This window comes from Manis javanica, chromosome 11 (assembly GCF_040802235.1).
Source record: "Manis javanica isolate MJ-LG chromosome 11, MJ_LKY, whole genome shotgun sequence".
Lineage (NCBI taxonomy): Eukaryota > Metazoa > Chordata > Mammalia > Pholidota > Manidae > Manis > Manis javanica.
The window spans coordinates 10,592,781-10,615,250 of NC_133166.1; the positions used below are offsets into that span (position 1 = coordinate 10,592,781).

The 22,470-nt window shown below is 37.3% G+C and overlaps 1 long non-coding RNA gene across 1 annotated transcript in view; it reads left to right on the forward strand.

Moving 5' to 3' along the window:
- The window catches only part of LOC108398150 (uncharacterized), a 61,751-nt gene extending 48,630 nt beyond the window's left edge, over positions 1–13,121 (forward strand). Inside the window, exon 3 of the long non-coding RNA XR_001853338.3 lies at positions 3,343–13,121. This is a non-coding gene — a long non-coding RNA (uncharacterized lncRNA). The remainder of the gene's footprint in view (positions 1–3,342) is intronic.
- Positions 13,122–22,470: the final 9,349 nt, after the last annotated feature.

Consider the following 22,470-nt stretch of genomic DNA (forward strand, 5'->3'; position numbering starts at 1 on the left):
AGAATTTCCAGAATCCATTGTTGAGTTGGATTTGGGGAGTGAAGTAAATTAGAAAAAAGAATGAGTCCTTGTTTGGACCTGGAACTCTTGAGCATATATGGTGGTGCCATTTACTGACACAGGAAAGATGGGAGGTAGAACATGTGTGAGAGATTTGATTGGATATGTTAAGTATGATAGACATATGAGCCAATCATATGGAGATGTCTAAAAGGCCAGCTTTCTTGGCTCTCATGGGATGCTTCCACCTCCCTTCTTGCAATGAATAATGAACTGGTTGGCTAGATTGCAGATCTGCGAGAGAAAGAAGACACGCAGGCCAGTCCCAGATGCTTTTGTAATCAGTTTGCAGTTTTTCCTGAGATGATTCAGTGGCTCTGGGGACCATGGTGGGTATTCCCTGGATACCTATTTACATTCTAAGATACGCCTGAATAGCTGTGGCTGATAAAAGAAGTAGTTTCCCAGAACAGAGTTACATTTGGCCAAAATATATTTCCAACTACATTTTCCACTTGGCATGTAGAGAGATTATAGCATGGCATGAAGAAATAACACAACCCAGTTGGAAAATGTTTCTTAGACATAGACATACTTAAGAGAAAGGGTTTTATTTTTCTTTCCCCTTCAGAGGATCTCAAAGAACAATGGCTTTAGCCCCTGATCTCAGGCATGCAAGGCATTGAGGAAGCAAACACCTAGAAGAATCACGCCACTTTTTGAGTTTTCTGCCTTTGAGAACTGGGCTTTTCCTTCAACTTTCTTAACTTTATACATTCTGGTCTTCAAAACCTATTTTCAGCAAAAAGTGAAGTGTAAATGAAATAAGTTCAATATAGACAAAACATTAAAATGAGTTATAATCACTAGGCTGCTTCCTCATATGCAAATTTCACTTTGAAAGTAAAAAGATCACCCTACACCAGTGCCCTCTGCCCTAGTGTTTTAAACATCACCCGGGAGATATTATTTTGCTCTTCTAACATGAAGTTCTCAGTTTAATTTCTGGCCTGTCCCATCTACATAAAAAGGATTGGAATTAACATGGTTCTGATGTTGCTTTATAGCCAGGCCATTTCAGCCTACCAGACATGTTTATAATGTCCTTCTCATCATACAAACTCAGTGGTTGATGGGTTTGCCACCTTTTTGGAAGCTCCCATGAGCTGAGTTCATTACTAAACTGTGGTCTTCCCTAAATTATAATTCCCACAACCCCTGCCACTCCATCCCCACACACTGGTCGATTTCCAAGACCACCTCTCCTAACTATAAAACAAAAATAGTATGACACATTGATACAAAGAAACCAAGAAGTAGAATTTTTTGAAAGGCAAGCAGGCAGCCATATCCTACAAGGAAGCTGAGAAACAGTCACCACTGTCTACACTCAGCCCAATACCACAAACTAAAAGGAGGGAGGGCAGTGATTTCAATAACAACTTGCTGACATATTTCACTCTTTCTTGCCATGGGTTGTCTGTCCCATTTCTGCACCAGAGGCCTGAAGGTTTTGTTTGCTGGGCCTTCCAAGGTAACATTAGACCTTGTGTTCTGCACAAAAACTAGCTCAACTCAGCTTGTGTTCTCTGAAAAAGTCAGCTCAACTCAGGCCAATTATTTCTTGCATTTGTACAAGATAACCTGATTCTTATAACTAGGCTTGCTTATCAAGAAACTTTGGGGACTCTCCCTTCTCAGCATCATAAATACAGAACAAAAGTTGGGGGTACAGACTGTGCATTACTTTTGTCTTAGTTCCTTCAGTTAAAATTAGGAGTTGTTCCCACCAGAAAAGAATGTTCTCCTCATAGCTTAAATTGCCAACTTTATACAAATAAAACAGCAGATCCCCTCATGTATTGCAACCTATTTAATCTTTCCACTACTTCCTCAACTAAAGGGGGCTCTATACTTCCTAACAAATAACATCTCCCTCAACACTAATATTGAAATCGACTTTAATCCTCTACCTGTTTTACGACCACCGTCTGCCTTTGGTCTTCCCCTGGAACTTCTCCATAATTCTTTTTTTAAATAATTTTACTTTTCAACTGGAGAATTTTAAGGTGGACTTAACTTGTCACTTACTATGTATATTCAATAATCTCTTAAAAGGTTGAAGTGCATTTACTGGAATTCTGTTTCCTTCTTTTCCTTCTCTGTCTTTTTTTCTCTTCTAGTTGCAAGATCTGGCAAAATGCCGAAGGAAATACAGCCTGATTGGGCATAGTCTGTGGATCCGAGTAGTCCTAGCTTTGTGATCTTGGTCTAGTTACTCAACTTTTCTTTAACTTTTCTGTTGGTATGGTTATTCCACCTTTCAGAGTTTGATTCCTCTCTATCTTATGGAATGTTGTGCAGATCAAAAGAAATGTAGAAAGCCTTGAGCCCAGTACCTGACAGATTGATTATACAAGTAAAGTTTGTATGGTCCAAGTTCCTATGGGGTCTGGGAGTTCACAGAACTAGTTCACAGAAACTACTATTTTATCATATTGATTAAAAATATAATTTCTCTGGTCTCATCCCAGACTTGATGAATCAGAAATTCCAAACCTTAGGGGCTAAGGAATTACATTTTTAGCAAAGATTTCTTATGATTCATATGATCAGAGAAGTTATGGAAACACTGATAAAGACTACCAGTGTTTGTTATGTTCCTTAATTACAAGCAAAATTTGAAGTAAAAGAACATTATCTTAATAATTTGTTTTTTTAATGTGTGGAGTTTCATTATGCTCTTAGTTAAATTACACAGTTGAGTATTTTAACTGAAATTTACACCAAATATTTAAACTTTTAGTCCATCTGTCTTTTTCTCTGTAGGTTCCATAAAACAGTGGAACTTTATCCTCTTCAGTGACTAAAAATGATACTGCTTTTGGGTTTAACTTATTTAGTACCAGCAGAACAAGAGCCAAGAATATTGTAAAGCACTCTGGTAATGCACAGCACTACATAAATGTTTATTATAATAATTATTAACTGTTATAATTATAATAATAATGGTCTACACCTACAAGACATGACTTGTGAGTTAACCAGCTAGCTGCATTTTAATATGCTTTTAGCAAATCTTTCTAAGCTTCTTCATAGAGACAAAGCTTGAAATATCATGCATAAAAACAGCACAAATGTCTCTTCTTTCATGAACCCAAACCACTTTTTATTCTTTTCTTTTTTTAAATCAGCCTCTAGCTGAATGCAAATTTCAGATATGTTCATAATGTGTTTAGATACCTTTGTATTTTTAAGTATTTGGCATCTAGATATACATTTAATACTTCATTCAAGGTGACACTGTGGATGGTGATTATTCTGTCCTGTGTTCTATGACAGGGACCCAGAGGAGTGAGAAAACGAGGAAAGGGTGGGAGAAGAGTTGAATACATCAATGTAACAGCAGCAGCTTTTTCCGAATGAATGACTACCCAACAAAGATCATTTCGTGAGCTTCTACTAGCAGCCAGCAACAATCCGGATTCCTGAACATAACTATTACCTGCTCTGTTGGTTCACTGTTTTCAGTTTTGCCTTTGAGTCCTTGATCAGCTAGAGGCATGGCAATTGTTGGTAACTGGTAGACACTTTTCTGTTAAAAAGAGCCAGGCTGTCTTTGTTACTCTGGGCCATGGCTACCACACATTGATTGATATTCTATTTCAAAACTGCCTGTAAGTCTTCTATTTTATTTCTATGCCTATCTTACATCAATACAACACAAAAAGTGCTGATGACTTATTTTGCTGTCATCCACTGGAGTTAGTTTAAAATAAACACACTTTAGGGCTGTTAAACTAGACATTAGACACTATCTAGAATTAGATTATGCCATCACATATTTGTTTTTAAGTGACTTTCACATGATTCTTTAGTTGTTTCCTGTTAAATTATCATTTTTCTTTAGCTATTACCTGTCTACATTTTTTTCCTATAACATAATGCCTAGGATAAAACTATACATGTTTCACAAATGCCTAGGGTGCCTAACTGGTTTTCTTGGCTTCACTGGAGATGGCTGGTAATTATAGATCTGCTTTGGTTATGTAACTGTATTCCTATTATGTTAATGTGTGTGCACAATTTAGTTAGTAGTTTAAAACCTATACATGCTTAAGTTACTCTACAAGAAGATATGTCAAAGAAATAATCAATCCTCCCATGTTTTCTTCCATCTGCTACCTCTATAGCTTTTCTTCTTCCTTCCTAATTACAACCCTTAAATAGAATTCGTGCCTCATATCGAATTTACTGAGTATCATAATTCCTCCAAGTGGTAAAGATACCTCAAGACAAATGCTGGGCATAGAAGCCACAGGGCATAAATCTGCAAAGAAGTAAAAAGCTAACCTTTTCAAACAATATTGCCTCTCTCTCACTTACCAACTTTACATCTCCCTGTATGGCCCCGGAAGATGACTGGTTAGCCAGAGACGGGTAAGATTCCTCAAGGGAGGAACAACCTAAGACAGGCACAGTCTCAGGGGGGCCATCAGGTGAGAAATCGGGGATCAACAGTGGTGAAGCTTAGAACCTCACCCCCCCTGTTTTGAGAGAAATCTTCTGCATCCGTGGATGTTTTAATGCCCTTGTCTAGCTTGGATTAACACATAGTCTACAGGCACACACCTGATCATCTACAATTGCTCTCTTACAACACTAAACTATGTTTTCTACCTTTATCTTGCATCTACCTACCACTTCAGCATTTTATTAAAAATAAAAATAATAATAATAATAAAGGGAGAAATGTGGGATCCACATATAAATCAAGTATAAAAATCAAACGAATATTCATATTTGACCTGATTGTTTATAGTTCATAATGCATGATCAAAACCGAAAGTTTCTGTGATGAATGCCCTTGTACTGTTCACCATGTAAGAACTTATTCACTATGTAAGAATTTGTTCACCATGTAAGAACTTGTTCGTTATGCTTCAGAAGATTGGAGACTGACGAGAATTAGGCTTGAGATGGATTAATGATTGTGCATTGAGTGCTGACTCCCCTATACAGAATTTTATTGTTGTTAACAACCATTTGATCACTAAATATGAGAGATGCCCTCTCAAAAATAAAAGACAAAAAAACCCCAAAAAAAACTATACATGTAGAGGGCACTCAAACGTAGGTTGGAATGAATAAATATAAATAAACATATTTTGTATTAACTGCACTGTGGTGTCTTGTTGGTGACCATTTCTCTTTATTTGAGATTCATAAGTGACATTGATGAAGATCTCTATAACTTTAAAAAATTTGACATGGAGTGTTCTGAAAAGTCTAAAATTACCAGTCATGTGAAAATTTGAAAATGGTCACTAACAATGAATAATTATATTCCCTGTAGGCTAGATTAGGGCATTTTTTTCCACATTCCAGGAAAAGTAAAATCTACAGAAAGTGTACATAAGAGCTGGAAATAAAGGAGTCTAGTTAGTATTTTTTAACATAGATTCTATATAACTGTCATGCCATCTTTATATTTTTCTTGGAATTGTTCTTTCTTTTTCATTGTTTACATTTTGGTGTACAGCCTTCCAAAGATGCTTTTATGCATCTATACAATTTTTTTCCATAAAAATATGAGCTTACACTTATGCTCAATTAATTGACTCTACACATAATATCTCTTGTTATAAAGATACTAATTTTTGATGGAATGAATGGCTGATGAGGGCAAGGGGTACAGATGGAAGGAAATGTCTACAGGCAGATGACATCATACCTGGATCCTGGAATCATGCTTCAGTTTCAGAAATATCTCTGCTTTCCACTTTGATTTAAATCAGTTCTGGGATATAGATCATATCCTTTCTACTACCATTTCTCAGGACTTTAGAATACTTCATAATTATCTGAGAAACTTTTTTGAAAAATGTAGAAATCCCCCAGCCTAACTCTCAGGGATCCAAGTTTAATACACAACCAGGCCTTTGTCAGTTCTGACTAACCCACATTTAACTCCACCTCTCATTATCATCCTAATTTCCCTTTAGAGGAATCTCCCTTTGTCTGTACAGTCTTAGGAAGTGTCACCTGCACCTGAGTCTTAGGCTCTATCATTCACAGGCTCTTTCTCAGAACTTTCAGTCTAGAGCAGCTATGCAATGACAAAGTTAAAACTGGGGATAGTTACAGTATTATCATGCAGACCACATCATTCCTGCAATGTGATTTTTGTTTTGGTTCCTCTAAAGCTTCCTTGGTCCAATCTCTGGTCAGTTCTGGGAGCTCCTGATATCCTTGCCATCAGCTCCTTGTTTGTTTAAGGAAGCCCAAGCAGGTGTCTGTTGCTTGCAATGGGGAACTATAACCAAAATAGAAGATTTATGCCAGTGGGGTCTAGGAACTTAAATTTTTCGCAAGTTCTCCATGTGATCCTAATGCAAGTGTGTCCTCGAACTACACTTTGAGAAATACTTTCTATGCTTTTAGTATTCCATATAACTCCTGGTTGAATGGTATTCACGTAGAGGGCACTTAGTAAATGCTTGCTAGATGAATGGATAAATGGCTGGATAGATGATGGGTTCCTTTGTAAAGCAGCCTGACTTCAGGTCAACTAATGCTAGATTTTTATCAAATAAATATAGGGATATGTTGATGTTCCCTAAAGTTTTATTGTTAGACATATGTGCTTGCTTTACTTCATTATCATTGAAAACCGAAATGAAATTTAGAAAAAACACAACAGGCAGGAATTGATATGAAAGAATGCATGTTAGAATCCTACCAGTAATAAAGAAATAATATTTTATAGGTGTGACCCTAGGTTGGTGTTTGGTTTTTGTTTTTCTTTCTGGATGATGGTGTAGATCTTTGAAATCTTGTGAATTTTTTCATTATTTGGTATAGTAAAGAAAAATAATAAGCCCATGAAGATAGTGAATTCAAATCTCCTTTTTTGCTTAAGTAGGTTGAAAAGTATGCCAGTAGCTAATGGAATTTTTCATGAGTTTGACCTTGACAGCAACTTCTTCAAAAGTTGGAGCAAAGGCCATTGCTATGCTTAGTTTTCTTTGTAGATTTCCTCATGATTTTTTCATGCATGATTTCCTCAACATTCTAAGAAGTCCTTATAAGTATTAATGAAAAATCTTTGTAAGAATTTTCTTTTATGTAGCATAGAGCCCTCTTTATTACCCATAGGTCCTCAAGAAATGTAAGTACCTATGTACCCCAAATCTAGCCTTAGTTGATATTAATACCTCTTTAGATCAGTGTGGCCATAGCTCCCCACTACTAATTTGTCAAGCCTTTTAGTTTGAGAGGCAGTGTGAAGTGATGGGAGAGGCACTGGTTTAAGAACTTGAACACAGAGTTTCAGTCCTGGTTCTGCAACAAACTAACTGTAATTCTAGATTTTTTTTGTCTTCTCTCACTACTTGGACAGGAATCCTGTTTTATTTGCCTTCCTATCCTTACCACCTGGCATATGTTTGCTTAGCGAAGCTTGAATGAAACTAATCCTGAGCAGCTCACAGTCTTTTTGGATTTTAGGTTCGTCATTTGTAAAATAGACTGGTTGTTCTCTAACATTATTTCCAGGTCTAACATTCTGTGATTATATGATCTGTGTATCTGGAAGCCAACTTCCCTAAGCAATCTTTCTTGTTTGGGGCATTGAGAAATGGCATTACATTACTTGCTTTGTTATAAGTGACTTTTTCATCTCTGAGTCATTCTTACTGAAAACAGTTTCAAAGGAGAGCAACTTGGAGAATTGCCCATTCGGTATTTACTTTTGTAGTTTCTGGTAGAATTCTCTGCTCCATGAGGACTGCTGAGGTATATCAGGTATCTTCTTACAGACATCTTCCATCACGAAGAGTTTGGTACTTATCTGATTAGACTAACTTGCCTACATTTCAGCAAATTTGTTGGCCAGCTAACAAGACTTCAATGTCAGGGCATCTATCCATTTATAACATACTACAGCTTTCTTTACCCCTTTATAATAGAGTTTTCTTGAGGAATCAAAGAAATATAAGGGCTGGAACCATAATATCAACATTGTAGAAGGTGAGAGGGGGGAGGATCTGATGTTTGCTGTGTAGGACCTTAGTAACTGCCTAAGTGGGATATAGCATGGCAAAATGTCTAATTAAGCAGGACTCTGAGTTTCCTCATTCCAGCTTCAACCATTTCAACCATTTCAACTAAGAGCACCTACTTTTGTCTATTTTACATGATAAAATTCTGAATACATTTACTTAAAAATTTTTCCTGTTGTTCAATACAATTTTGACCTTTCAATCTAGTCCAAGTCATCATTTACAGATAGTGAGGTTCAAGAGGGTAAGGAATTTGCCCTTGAGGAAGGTCAGTGAAATATCTAGTCTAGCTCTGAACAGATTTTCAGGAAACAAAATGTCACAAGTAGAACTGAAAGCCCAGATGGAAAAACCTGCAGTAAGAGAATGCTTAACTCTTGTAGTTTACAAAGCACTAATACATAGAATTTGATCTTCACAACAGACTTGTGAGGCAAGCAGTGCAGGTATTATTAGCCCCAGTTTACAGATGAGGAAACTGACAAAGTCAAGTGGCATGCGTATGGCATTAGTAAGCATTAGAGCCTGGCCTAAATCTTCTGACTTTGAACCTAGTGCTTTTTGTATTAACACCACACTGCAGGCTAAGGAAAGACACATGACAAATAAATGTGTCAACATATCTTAGAGACACGAGTCAGTAGAGGGTAAAGGATTCATACACATTCTACCCAAGGATATTGGCAATTGTGTGCATTTTCCCAGTCATCCTATGTGGCCATTGCTCACAGTCTGAATCATGCACATTGTTCCCATTGGGGGAACATTTGAGCATACTTTTCTATGTGCTATTTTAGCAACATCAATTTGCTAATTACGAAGATAAAATTATCTTATTACATCATAAAGAAACCTGCCTTTGGCTTTGTCAGGCTTTTGTTCCTGCTGGTTGAAAATCTTTTGGTATTCCTTATAAGAATTCCCTTGGCCAAAATGTTTAATGGCACTTAGGTAAGTTTTCTTCTGTGTTAAAGTCTAATTTTTTCTTTCATTTTCTTTTCTCCTCCCATCCTCTTCTCTTCTCTGCTGCACTAATAAGTATTCACTATTGAAAATGTAAAATATATTTTCAACGGTTAAAGGAAAACTTAAAAAGAAATTAATTTATAATCTTACAACATAGGATTCAACATAAAATAAATTGAAACATTTTAGAGATTAGTTTATAAAAATAAGGGCACATTTGAAGGAAAAAACTTAGTTTTTATGTTACTTCTTAATCTAATGTGTAAACTGGTGTAAAGTTTGAATTTAAAAATCAGATCGGCTAATTTACCTTTCTCAATATTCTAGGAAACAGTTCTAGGGCCCTCGAAGGTATACAATTAATGAACTGTGTAAAGTTCAGGGAAATCATTTAAACTAATTTCTTAGAACAAAACCCAGAATATTTAATTAGGCCATCTTGGGAGAATATAAGCTCATTATTTGAGAAATTGCTAGTGTAGTCATAAGCTAGGGTTAATTAACAAGTTCCCTTTTCCTGAAGAAGGTGTTTAGGGATTTTTGGCTCCTGAAAATAGGATAATCTTTAGGGTGGAGTGTAGAAAAAGAAAATGATCATGGAGATCATTCTTTCTACTTTGTGCAAGAGAGAACAATGTATGAGGACTTTAATTGATCCTTCTGTTTCTTGACCCAGAGTAGGTACAGATGAGAAAAATGGAAAAGTGCAAACAACAGTGGCTTAAAAGAGATATAAATTCATTTCTATCTTACATAGATGAAGTCTGTTAAGCTGGAAAGTGAATGTTTAAGGACACATTGTGCCAATGCTGAGCACCAGATCTCAAGGGCCAGAGGTGCCCATGTGCTATTTAATCCATTTATATTTTGTGTTTGTGGGATATGTGGGACCTTCTAAAACACAGGGCCTAAAGCACAGCCATCTTGCCTAGGTGCAGGGCTAGTTGTACCACTCCAACAAAAGTCAATTTTTAGAAAGTTCTTTCTAGTCCCATATGTGATTCACAGACTTAAAAAGTAGGTTGTTTGCAGTGATATAGTAGTGAGAATACAGACTAGAGACAACGTGCTTGGGTTCACATCCAAACTTAGCTACTTACTTGTGTAGTCTTGGACAAGTTACTTGACCTTTCTATGCTTCATTTTCCTCATCTATAAAATGGGATAATAATGATACTACCCTGAAGGATGGTTGTAATGCTTAAAAACACCTAACTCCTTGGGTAAAGTGCTGAGGACAGTGTACGGATTATAACTATACACACACACACACACACATATGTATATATCAAGATAGTCACATATATGTATAATTATATATAACAAGGCAGTTATATATATGTAATTATTTTATATGCACCCTCCAAAGCATTGAGAAGAACCCATTAAACACTCACTTTCCCGCTTAAAGGTCCCCGGGGAAATGCTTTTTTTCATCTCTTGTCCTATGTCCTTGAATGAAAAGGCAGTTGTGTCTAAATGCTGTGAAGTTTTGTGGATTGTATCACAACCAAGTTTGGAGATGAGCATAAGAAGTCTGCATAGATTTGAAAAGCAGAAGCACCTAGATGGAATAAAAGACTAACTTTTCATATCCTTCCACTTAGCATGAATGCAAGGATTTTTACATAGTGCAGTATCATTTTCCAGTGCACCAAACATCCATTTTCTCATTTTCTTCACATTTTAATGTGTGTTTCCAGAAGTACTCATGAACTAGTATATTTGCAATAACTGAACAAGATTGCTGAAGGACATTTTGTAATATAAAACAATTCATGCTTTAAATGTGTGTATAAGCAGGCTAGACATAACATACATGAGGCATGGTATCAGTCCTCACATCGGTTTCTGGATGGTCAATGCAAGACCCAAGAATAGTTTTATTTGTGTTAATATATTTAAATAGATGCAAAAACATTTTCAAAAATGTTTTCCAGTAGTGCTATAGAAGTTCCTAGTGTTAGCTAGTCCTTCTTTTTTTAATCAATGAGGGAACTGTGACGTGTGTGTGAATGTCATTAAATAGCATTATTTTCCTCTACCTGACTTTGGAATCAGCTGAGAGACAGAAATAGGAGTCAGATAACTGGAGCAGCTCTATTAGTGGTAAAAAGCTAAATTGGAAGATATGGTTTAATATGTGGTCAGAATTTACCCCAGAATTGAATAGACCTTCTCATGTAGACATGGGTCCACTGGATATGCCAGGCTTCCCTAGGCAGGTGTAGGCCCCTTACCAATTATCAGAGAGCAAAGCAGACACAGATCTCTGCAGACAGGCAGATCCCTCCGTGTGAAGACTCTGCACAGGGCTAGAGCTAGGGTGGAGTGGATGAGGCATCTGGGGTGCAAGGGTCTAGAGGGTCCTCATTCTCAGGTCCATGAACATGTCTGCCTCATGTCCTTGAGAGAGACCCATGACTCTCATGGTCTTCTTAAATTTTATGCTCCAGGTATCTCACTGGCCTCATACTAGTCCCGGCCCTGACTAAGTACATCCATTTTTAAAAAATTTTGGTATCATTAATATACAATTACATGAACAGCATTGTGGTTACTAGATTCCCCACATTATCAAGTCCCCACCACATACCCTATTACAGTCACTGTCCATCAGCATAGTAAGATGCTATAGAGTCACTAGTTATCTTCTCTGTGCTATACTGCCTTCCCCGTACCCCCTCCCTACATTATGTGTGCTAATTGTAATGCCCCTTATTCCCCTTATCCCTTCCTCCCACCCTTCCTCCCCAGTCCCTTTCCCTTTGGTAACTATTAGTCCATTCTTGGGTTCTGTGAGTCTGCTGCTGTTTTGTTCCTTCAGTTTTTGCCTTGTTCTTATACTCCACAGATGAATGAGATCATTTGGTACTTGTCTTTCTCTGCCTGACTTTTTTCATTGAGCATAATACCCTCTAGCTCCATACATGTTGTTGCAAATGGTAGGATTTGTTTTCTTCTTATGGCTGAATAGTATTCCATTGTTTATATGTACCACCTCTTCTTTATCCATCTATCTACTGATGGACACTAGGTTGCTTCTATTTCTTGGCTATTGTAAAAAGTGCTGCGATAAGCATAGGGGTGTATATGTCTTTTTCAAACTGGGCTTCTGCATTCTTAGGGTAAATTCCTTGGAGTGGAATTCCTGGGTCAAATGGTATTTCTATTTTGAGCTTTTTGAGGAACCTCCATTCTCCTTTCCACAGTGGTTGAACTAGTTTACATTCCCACCAGCAGAGCAGGATGGTTCCCCTTTCTCCACACCCTCGCCAACATTTGTTGTTGTTTGTCTTTTGGATGTTGGCCATCCTAACTGGTGTGAGGTGATGAGCACATCCATTTTTTTTTCCTGAATTCACCATCAGGCAAATCCCTCCGTTTCCCCTAGGGAGAATGGGAGTGGAGGCAAAGAAAGGCCATGGGTGTCACTCTTGTGGATGCCTCTCCATATGGAAAGAGGTTCAGGGAATGGTTCCTTCCCCTTAAAATGAATCATATCCTTCCTAATTACAACCCTTAAATAGAATTCGTGCCTCATATCGAATTTACCGAGTATCATAATTCCTCCAGGTGGTAAAGATACCTGGAGACAAGTGCTGGGCATAGAAGCCACAGGGCATAAATCTGCAAAGAAGTAAAAAGCTAACCTTTTCAAACAATATGGCTTCTCTCTCACTTACCAACTTTACATTTCCCTGTATGGCCCCGGAAGATGACTGGTTAGCCAGAGACGGGTAAGATTCCTCAAGGGAGGAACAACCTAAGACAGGCACAGTCGCAGGGGGGCCATCAGGTGAGAAATTGGGGATCAACAGAGGTGAGGCTCAGAACCTCACCCCCCCTGTTTTGAGAGAAATCTTCTGCATCCGTGGATGTTTTGTTGCCCTTGTCTAGCTTGGATTAATACTTAGTCCATAGGCACACACCTGATCATTTACATTTGCCCTCTTACAGCACTAAACTATGTTTTCTACCTTTATCTTGCATCTACCTACCACTTCAGCATTTTATTAAAAATAAAAATAATAATAATAATAATAAAGGGAGAAATGTGGGATCAACATATAAATCAAGTATAAAAATCAAACGAATATTCGTATTTGACCTGATTGTTTATAGTTCATAATGCGTGATCAAAACCGAAAGTTTCTGTGATGAATGCCCTTGTACTGTTCACCATGTAAGAATTTATTCACTATGTAAGAATTTGTTCACCATGTAAGAACTTGTTCGTTATGCTTCAGAAGATTGGAGACTGACGAGAATTAGGCTTGAGATGGATTAATGATTGTACATTGAGCATTGACCCCCCTATACAGAATTTTATTGTTGTTAACAACCATTTGATCAATAAATATGAGAGATGCCCTCTCAAAAAAATAAAAATAAAAAATAATTTTAAAAAAAATGAATCATAGGAGTGAAGCTTCTTGCCAGACCATGCAATCAGTGTAGGCTAGACCCCAGGACTCCTGATACCTATTCATAACAAAGATGACATGATGTACCTTTGAGTAATTAAATGCATTCACTAGAGCACTCAATGAACCGGGTGTTTTATTATTGCTATTATCATATTAGTATAATTTTGCCTTCATAACCTTTATAGGCTACTCAAACACATTATATATTAAATTATATATAAACTCATATAACATGTAGTAGGTTGAATGGTGGTCCCCCAAAAGATATGTCCACATCCTGGAACCTATGAATGTGACTATTTGGGAAAAAGGTCTTTGCAGATGTGATTATATTAAAGATCTGGACATGAAATCATACTTCATTTTCTGGGTAGGCTCTAAATCCAAGATAAATCTCTCTTACAAGAGACACACAAAGGAAGACACATGGAAAAGAGGAGAAGGCCCTGTGAAAATGGAGAGAATGGAGTGATGCAGCCACATGCCAAGGAACACACGGAGCCACCAGCAACTGGCAGAGGCAAGGAAGGATTCTCCTCAAGAGACTTCAGAGGGACAGCAGCCTTGCCAACACCTTGATTTCAGACTTCTGGCCCCCAGACCTGTGAGAAAATAAATTCCTATTGTTTTAAGCCACCAAATTACTAGTAATTTGTTATAGCACCTCTAGGAAACTAATATGCAGGGCATATATATATTTTTAAAGCTCTGGATTAGTTGCCTATTATTCCAAAACTTAGTGGCTTGAGAGAACATCTCACAGTTTCTGTGGGTCAGGAATTTAGGGACAGCTCAGCTGGGTATGTCCTGAGGTTGTAATCAAGATGTTGGTCAGGGCTTCTGAAGGCCTGGCTGGGGTACAAGAGGATACGCTTCCAAGATGACCCACTCACAAGGCTGGCAAGTTAATGCGGGTTGGTGGCAGGAGGCCCGAGTTCTTCGCCACGTGGACTTCTCCCTTGGACTGTGTAAGTGTTCTCATAACATGGTCTGCCGTGGGTGAGTGAGATGAGAGAGCAAAGTAGAAGCTAAAATATTTTTTATGACCTAACCTGAGAAGCCACACACCATCATTTCCTCAATGCTCTGTTGATTACACAGGTTATTCCTATTCATTGCGAGAGTGGATTATAAAGGGTGTGAATACCAAGAGGTGAGGCTCACTTAAGCTCATCTTGGAGGTGACTAGCACAAGTCCCAGATTTTTCAGGGTGTTTATGAGGCCAGAAGAGTCTCTACACAGTCACCACACTGCCTGTATTTGTAGCCATGAGCCAGACTTCACAGAATACTGTTTGGTGTGATGAGTTATTATTACAAGTTATCCAAATATTCAATTCTGTTTACTTTCATATTTTAGGTTAAACCTAGTATGAAATTTGCTAGTTTTGTGGGCAAATAATTATCCAGTACCAGCAATTCCATGTTTTCAACTTATCCACCTCTAAAAGTGGGACTATGAGCTAAGACACCTTGGATCAGTTTTTAAGAAATCATAAATATGATTTATGATTTCAACCCATTAGTTAACTATAAATTCAAATGAACTAGAACAAACTATTCTTCAATCACAATGGTTATTTGAAATGTTACCGCAGCTTTGATGTTCCCATAAAGTTTTCAGTCCATGAGCCAGAGGATCTGTGAAGGCAATGTATCAGCATGATCTTATGAAAGTAATTTAACATCCCTGGGACCAATTTTCCTCGTCCATAAATGAAGGAATTTGACTAGATGACATCTAAGCAGACTTTCTGAGCAAATATTTTTAACATGTTTTCATATGCTGTGTGTGAGCCACTACCAATTCCTTTCATGAACTCATGGTAAGAAGAATTGAGTATTTGAGTTGTAGGAAAAGGTCTTTAACTAAATATGTTTATTAACACATACTACTTAAGCCCAAGTCCCTGATGTTTTTAGTAATCCAGAGAGCCTTCCTCTGTTGTTCTCTAGAAAGCATACACTCTGCCCTTCAGTAAATCAATTTTCTTAATTTGACTTGATATATTTGACAACATTTTGGGGGTTCACATATTTTTTCTTGTGCCAAGTACTGAATTTTTCATTTCCCACAGAATCAGGACTAACTGTACATCCCTGCTGTGTCCAGGGCAGATCTGGCTAAATGTCAACTATGTTAATTGGTATAGAGAAAACAGCAGCCCTATTTTTATCTGATTAAAAATGCCCACAAACATTCTGCTCTAAAGTAAAGCTTGTCAGTACACACAGTGATTTAATTATAATATAAAGTTTGGCAGCTGTGTTCCTCCTGCCTGCATTTCACTGTAGCATACAGATAAATGCTGCTGTTTTCTGGAATCTTCCTGTATTTAAAATTTTAATCCTATTTTTTGAGGCTTAAATTTTGGGACTCAAAACTTTCTCTGGACTTCCAAATGGAATAAAATATCTTTGCTTTAAAATGATATTTTTAAATAAAAGATTCACAGAACAATCTATAGATCTTTATTTAAAGGGTGGTTTGAAATAGTTTATTCTACTTTTAAAAAAGTCTCCATGTTAAAAATTGCCCCAGGATGAGCAGATTATGTAATGTAATTGCTTCAGTTAATTGGGGTGTGGGAGGTGTGGGTGTAAAAGAATAAAAGGTAATGAACTTTGATAAATTTATATGAGCAATAACAATGTACCAGGGAAAACTTTATCAGAGAGTGACTATATCTTCTGTGCTCTTTCAAAATTGTATGCTGCCTCTTTAATGTTGTAATTCCCCAGGATTCTGTCCCCGCCCTGGAGCTCATTCTGAGGTTAACTTCATATACTCCACAATTTCACCAACTACTTGTACACTCATAATGTTTGGGTCCAAATCTCCAGTTTACTGGAAAGCCATTTTAATAACTTTGGTATACTGGATGGCTCCATCTGGGTGTTTTATGAGCACCTCAAAATTAATAAGTTCAGTCTTCAGGTTTCTGGTCCTGCATGTAAGGACTTTAGAAGTCACCACTTTCTCATAACAATATGTAAAAAGCTGAACAAATTGAAAAATCAACACTGCTTAAATCTGTCAGAGAAGTGAGGTCACAGGACAAACTCTCCCCCAAATTGGAGAGACAAACAGGTGAACACAGAGTCACAGCTTACTGTAGAAATCTTCAGGGAAACCAGTGTAAGGGTAGGGAAACCTAAACTGTACCTGACAAATTACTGGAGGCTCAGTGTGTATAGGCATTGGGGTGGGGTCAGGCCCCCACACTTCTGAGAGTTTTACCTATAGGAGCTCTACCAGGCCCTCAAAGTTTATACCAGAGAAAATTCCCCTGGAGTTTTCAGCAGAGGGAGGGGAAAAGGAACCATTTTGAAATATGCCAGAGATTCTGATCTTCTTAATAAGGTCTACCCTCAGAAGAAACTATTTTACCAGAGTCAAACCTGCTGGGGGTTTCTCAGAGCCTAACTTACCTGGGGGAAGTAAAATATACAACTTCAGCCCTCTCTGGTCATCCTGTCTTAACCTAAGGTGGGAAGAAAAACTGAGAAGCACTGGTAAATGTGTGATCTATGGGCATGGGCTCACCACAAGGCTGAGACCCAAATATAGGACTGTAGAATGCTTCTCCTCTGCCCAATACCAAACTAAAGGCCTGTTGACTGGAGTTCCATTTTCCTCGTACACCATATCTTGATTTCAACAAAAAAATTGCAGGGACTACTAAAAGGCAAAACAATTTGAAGAGACTAAACAATCATCAGACCAGAGCCAGATATGGCAGGGATGCTGAAATTATCAGACTAGGAATTTAATTATGGTTAACATGTTAAGGTTAATATGTTAAGGGCTCAAATGCAAAAGCAGACAACATTCAAGAATAGATGGATAATATAACCAGAACGACAGAAATTCTAAGAAAGAATAAAACAGAAATGCTAAAGATCAAATACACTGTAACAAAAGTGAAGAATGCCTTTGACAGGCTCCTTGGTAGACTGGACATGGCTAAGGAAAAGTCCGTGACTGGACTCTAAGCTTGAGGATATGACAATAAAAACTTCCATAACTGAAAAACGAAGAGAAAAAAGACTAAAAGAACAAAACAGACTTTGGGACTGTGGGACAACCACAAAGGGTGTAACATATACATAATGGGAATATCAGAAGGAAAGATAGAAAGGAAAAGAGGCAATATTTGAAACAATTATGACTGAGAATTTCTCCCAAGTTAATGTTAGACACCAAAGATGAGACCCAAGATGCTCAGAAAACACCAAGCATATCTGTAAAACAAACAAACAACAACAAAAATGACACCAAAGCTTATCATATGCAAACTTCAGAAAATCAAAGATAAAAAATAATCTTGAAAGAAACCAGAGGAAAGAACACTCTACTTATAGAGGAGAAGATGAGAATTATATCAGACCATGCAAGCAAGAAGAGACTGTAGTGAAATATTCAAAGTGTAGAGAGAAAAAAACCAACCTACATAATGAAATAAGATAAGAAAAGAAAAAAGGTGTAGTCTGGGAAGGAAGAAGTAAGACTGTCTTGGTGCACAGATGACACAGTTGTCTAGAAAATCTGAAAGAACAGACAAAAAACCCCTCCTGGAACTAATAAGTGATTGTAGTAAGTCAGAATATAAGGTCAATATTCAAAAGTCAACCACTTTCCTACATTCCAGCAATGAACAAGTGGGATTTAAAATTAAAAACACATTATCATTTATATTACTATTCAAAAAAGTGAAATACTTAGGTATAAATCTAACAATATTTACAAGATCTATATAAGGAAAACTACAAAACTCCAATGAAAGATATTTTTTAAAAATTACATAGATATTCCATGTTTGTGGACAGGAAGACTCAATCTTGCTAAGATTTCAGTTCTTCCTAACTTTGTCTACAGATTCAGTGCAGCCCCATTCAAAATTCCAACAAGTTATTTTGTGGACATTGACAAACTGATTCTAAAGTTTATGCAGAGAAGCAAAAGACCCAGAAGAGCCACCTTGATCTTGAAGAAAAACACAGTTGGGGGACTGACACTATCCTACTTCAAGACTTTCTATAAAGGGACAGTAATCAGGACAACGTAGTATTGCAAAAGGATAGACAAACAGATCAATAGGACAGAATGGAGATGTCAGGAACAGACTCACATAAATAAAGTTAACTTACCTTTGACAAATGAACAAAGGCAATACAATGGTGCAAAGACAGTCTTCTGTACAAATGGGGATGGAATAACTGGACATTCACGCATGCAAAAAAAAAAGAATCTACACAAAGACATTACACCTTTTACAAAAATTAACTCAAAATGGATCATAAACCTAAATATAAAATGCTAAACTATAAAACTCCTAGTAGATAACATAGGAGAAAATCTAGATGACCTTTGGTATGGCAATGACTTTTTACATACAAATACCAAAAGCATGATACATGAAAAAAAAGAATTGATAAGCAGAACTTGATTAAATACAAAATTTCTACCCTGCAAAAGACAATGTCAAGAGATAGAGAAGACAAGCCACAGACTGGGAGAAAATATTTGCAAAAGACACATCTGACAAAGGACATAAGTATACAAGGAACTCTTATAATTTAACAGTAAGAAAACAAACAATCCAATTAAAAAATGGGCAAAAGACCTGAATAGATACTCTACCAAAGAACATATACAGATGACCAGTAAACTTATAAAATGATGCTCAATATCATATATTATCAGGGAATTGCAAGTAAAGCAGCGAGATACATCTACATACCTATTAAAGTGGTAAATATCTGGAATATGGAAAACACCAAATCCTGGTGAGAATGTGGAGTAACAGGAACTCTCATCCATTGCTGATGGAAATTCAAAATGGCAGGTACAGCCACTTTGGAAGACTGTCAGCAGTTTCTTACAAAACTCAACATACTCTTAATATATGATTCAACAATTGTGCTCCTTGGTTATTTACCTCAAGGCACAGAAAACTTGTGTCTGCACAAAAACCTGCATGTGAATGGCTACAGCAGCTATATTCATAATTACCAGAATTTGGAAGCAAGTAAGATGTCCTTCAGTAGGTGAATGGATAAATACACCATGATATATCCAGACAATGGGATATTATTCAGTGCAATAAAAAAATGAGCTATCAAGCTATAAAAGACAAAGAGGAAGGAACCTTACATGAATATTGCTAAGTGAAAGACACCAATCTGAAAAGGCTACATACTGTATGATTCCAACTATAAGACATTCTGGAGAAGATAAAATTACAGGAACAGTAAAAGAACAGTGGTTACCATGGATGGGGAAAGGAAGGAAGAACAGGAAATGCACAGAGGATTTTTAGGGCAGTAAAAATGCTCTGTATGATCCTACAATGGTGGATACATGTCATTACACATGTGTCCAAACCCATAAAATGCACAAAACCCAGAGGGACCCTAATGTAAACTAGGGACTTTGGGTGATAATAGTCTGTTAATAGGTTCATTGACTGTAACTGATATATCACTGTGGATACTGGTAATGGCAGAGGGTGTGCATGTGTGGGAATGCTCTTTACTTTCCACTCAATTGTGCTGTGAACCTAAAACTGCTCTTGAAATATAAATTTTATTAATTAAAAAAAGGTCAATTATGTCCAAACTGAATCCATCATTCTCTCCCTGCCATCTTCCCAACTTTCTTGCCCTCCAGGATTCTCCTTTTGAGTGAACAGAATCAAGGCATATCCAGATAACCCCCATCGGAAGCCTAGGAATCAGCTTAGACTTTGTGTTCTCCCTTATCTATTTCATGCCATCTCTTTATCAAGTCCTATGCATTTCACCTCCAGTCTCTGGAATCTATAGCCTTCTTCCCTTCTCTAATGCCACTCCCACAATGCCCTCTAATCACCAGCCAGTTTTACCTCGATCTGCCCTAGGGTTAAGTGTTATGAACAAGAACAAGTATTTTTATGAGTTTTTATTTCTAATCTTCTAACAGACAACTGTAAATCAGGCCTAATGCAGACCATAAAATGTAAAACTTAGCTGTTCAGAACTTTGTTGATAACTTATCTCATAATAAGCTTTAATTAAATTTAAGACCAAAGCATTACACAGATAGAGGAATGAGGCAAGAGATGGAAGAGTGGTTTATGTGTCTGGTACATCATTTAGTATATTAATTGAATTTTGAAAAATGAAAGTGACCACTAAGATCACTTAGTCCTCCATGACATTCCTGTACTTAGAATCTTTCAGTTCATTCCCGTGCCTTCAGGATACATCCAGACTCCTTAACATGGCATACAAGGTTCTTCGAGACCCAGCCACTATCTTCCTTCCAACTTCATCTGCTCCTGTTCTGCATTCACCTAGTTGCTCAGGTCAAAATCACAGGAGTCAACCTTGTACAGTCTCTCTTAAGTCACTGTCCCCAGGTTCTACTCCCCACCTTTCAATTCACTAGCAAATTCTATTGATTCTACATTAAAAATATATCTAAATCTATCTACTTCTTCTCATTTCCCTACCTTCCAATCTAGTCCAGGTTACTATCATTAAAAGCTTTTCTGATCTACATCAATTCCTCCCTAACTGGTCCCCCTGTTTATGGTGCTTTAAATCCCATTCTCCGCATGGCAATAAGAATGTACATTAAAATATGTTTTTTTAATGTCACATCATTTCTCTGTTCAAAACATCCAATGACCTCTCATCTCACTCAGAATAAACTCCAAATTCCTGGCAAACCTCTCTGTATTAGTTTCATATTGCTGATTAACTTTGGTGCAAAATTTTTGTAAAATTACCGCAAACTTAGTGACAACACAATAGAAGCTTATTTTGTTCTTATTTTAGACCTGCAACCCCCAAAAGTGACAAGTCTAAGATCATTTTTATGGAGCTAAAATCAAGGTGTCCATAGGGCTGGTGCCATATAGAGAGGTTCCAGGGAGAATCTATTCCTTAATTTTTCTGGCTCATTAGAAGTGGCTGACATTCCTTAGCCTGTGGTCACAGCACTCCAGTCTATTTCACACAGCCTTCTCTTCCCTCTGACCTCCTGTTTTCCTCTACAAGAACCCTGTGATTACATGTGACTCATTCAGACAATCCAGAATAATGCCCCCATTCTTAGTTTAATCATATCTGCGACATCCCTTTTACCGTGTAAGATAACAAATTTAAAGGTTCTGGAGATTAGGAGGGGCATCTTTGTGGGGGATGAAGGGGTATGATTCAGGGTGCCACACTCTTTATAAAAATCATGACAAAACCTGTTGATCATAAAAAATTGGATTTGTTAAAACTGCTGATAAGGGGAAGTATCACAGTAACAGAGTCCCAGTAATGTCTCAAACGGGGTTGTTAGGGAAAGATACAGGATTTGTGAGGGGGTTGGTATTAATCATAGGGTGTTTTATGCTGGATGTTATTAGCTTGGGCAGGGATTGGTTAGAATTTGTAAACTAAGTGAATTACTAGAACAGTGAGTCTGTGCAGAGTCACTGTTAAATAAGTTTACCCGTGGTCTTACATGGTTCTAAGCAAGCTGGTATTAATACAGTAAGAGCTTATATAGATTTGTGTTGCATATTGTGAAATAGTACAGTTGATCATTTTAGTTTTGTTTCATTTTATTTTGCAAATCATTATAGTTTTTGCTTCATTTCTCAGTCCCCCTTTTTTTGGTTAACCTTCAGCCTAAACTGGAAGGAAGACCATTAAATTTCTGGGGACATGATCAATCCAGATCTGCACTGCTATTTAATGAGTTGCAGTTATGTACTGAGTTTTTCATGGTAGTCCTTTTGACCTCCATAAGCATCAGGCCTTCTTGTTCTTTTTGTTGAACTATCACTTGTAAATCATCTACTGTAACTGTAGCAGTGGCTGTGCAGGAACTTTTAAGACTCTGAAGATCATATATCTGGTAACTGCAATGCGAATAGACACTAAGACAAAAATTATTAGAGTTTGCAAGACATTTTAGGGCCATATTCCTAGATTTTGAAAACTGGACAATGAAAGTATGTAACCTAACT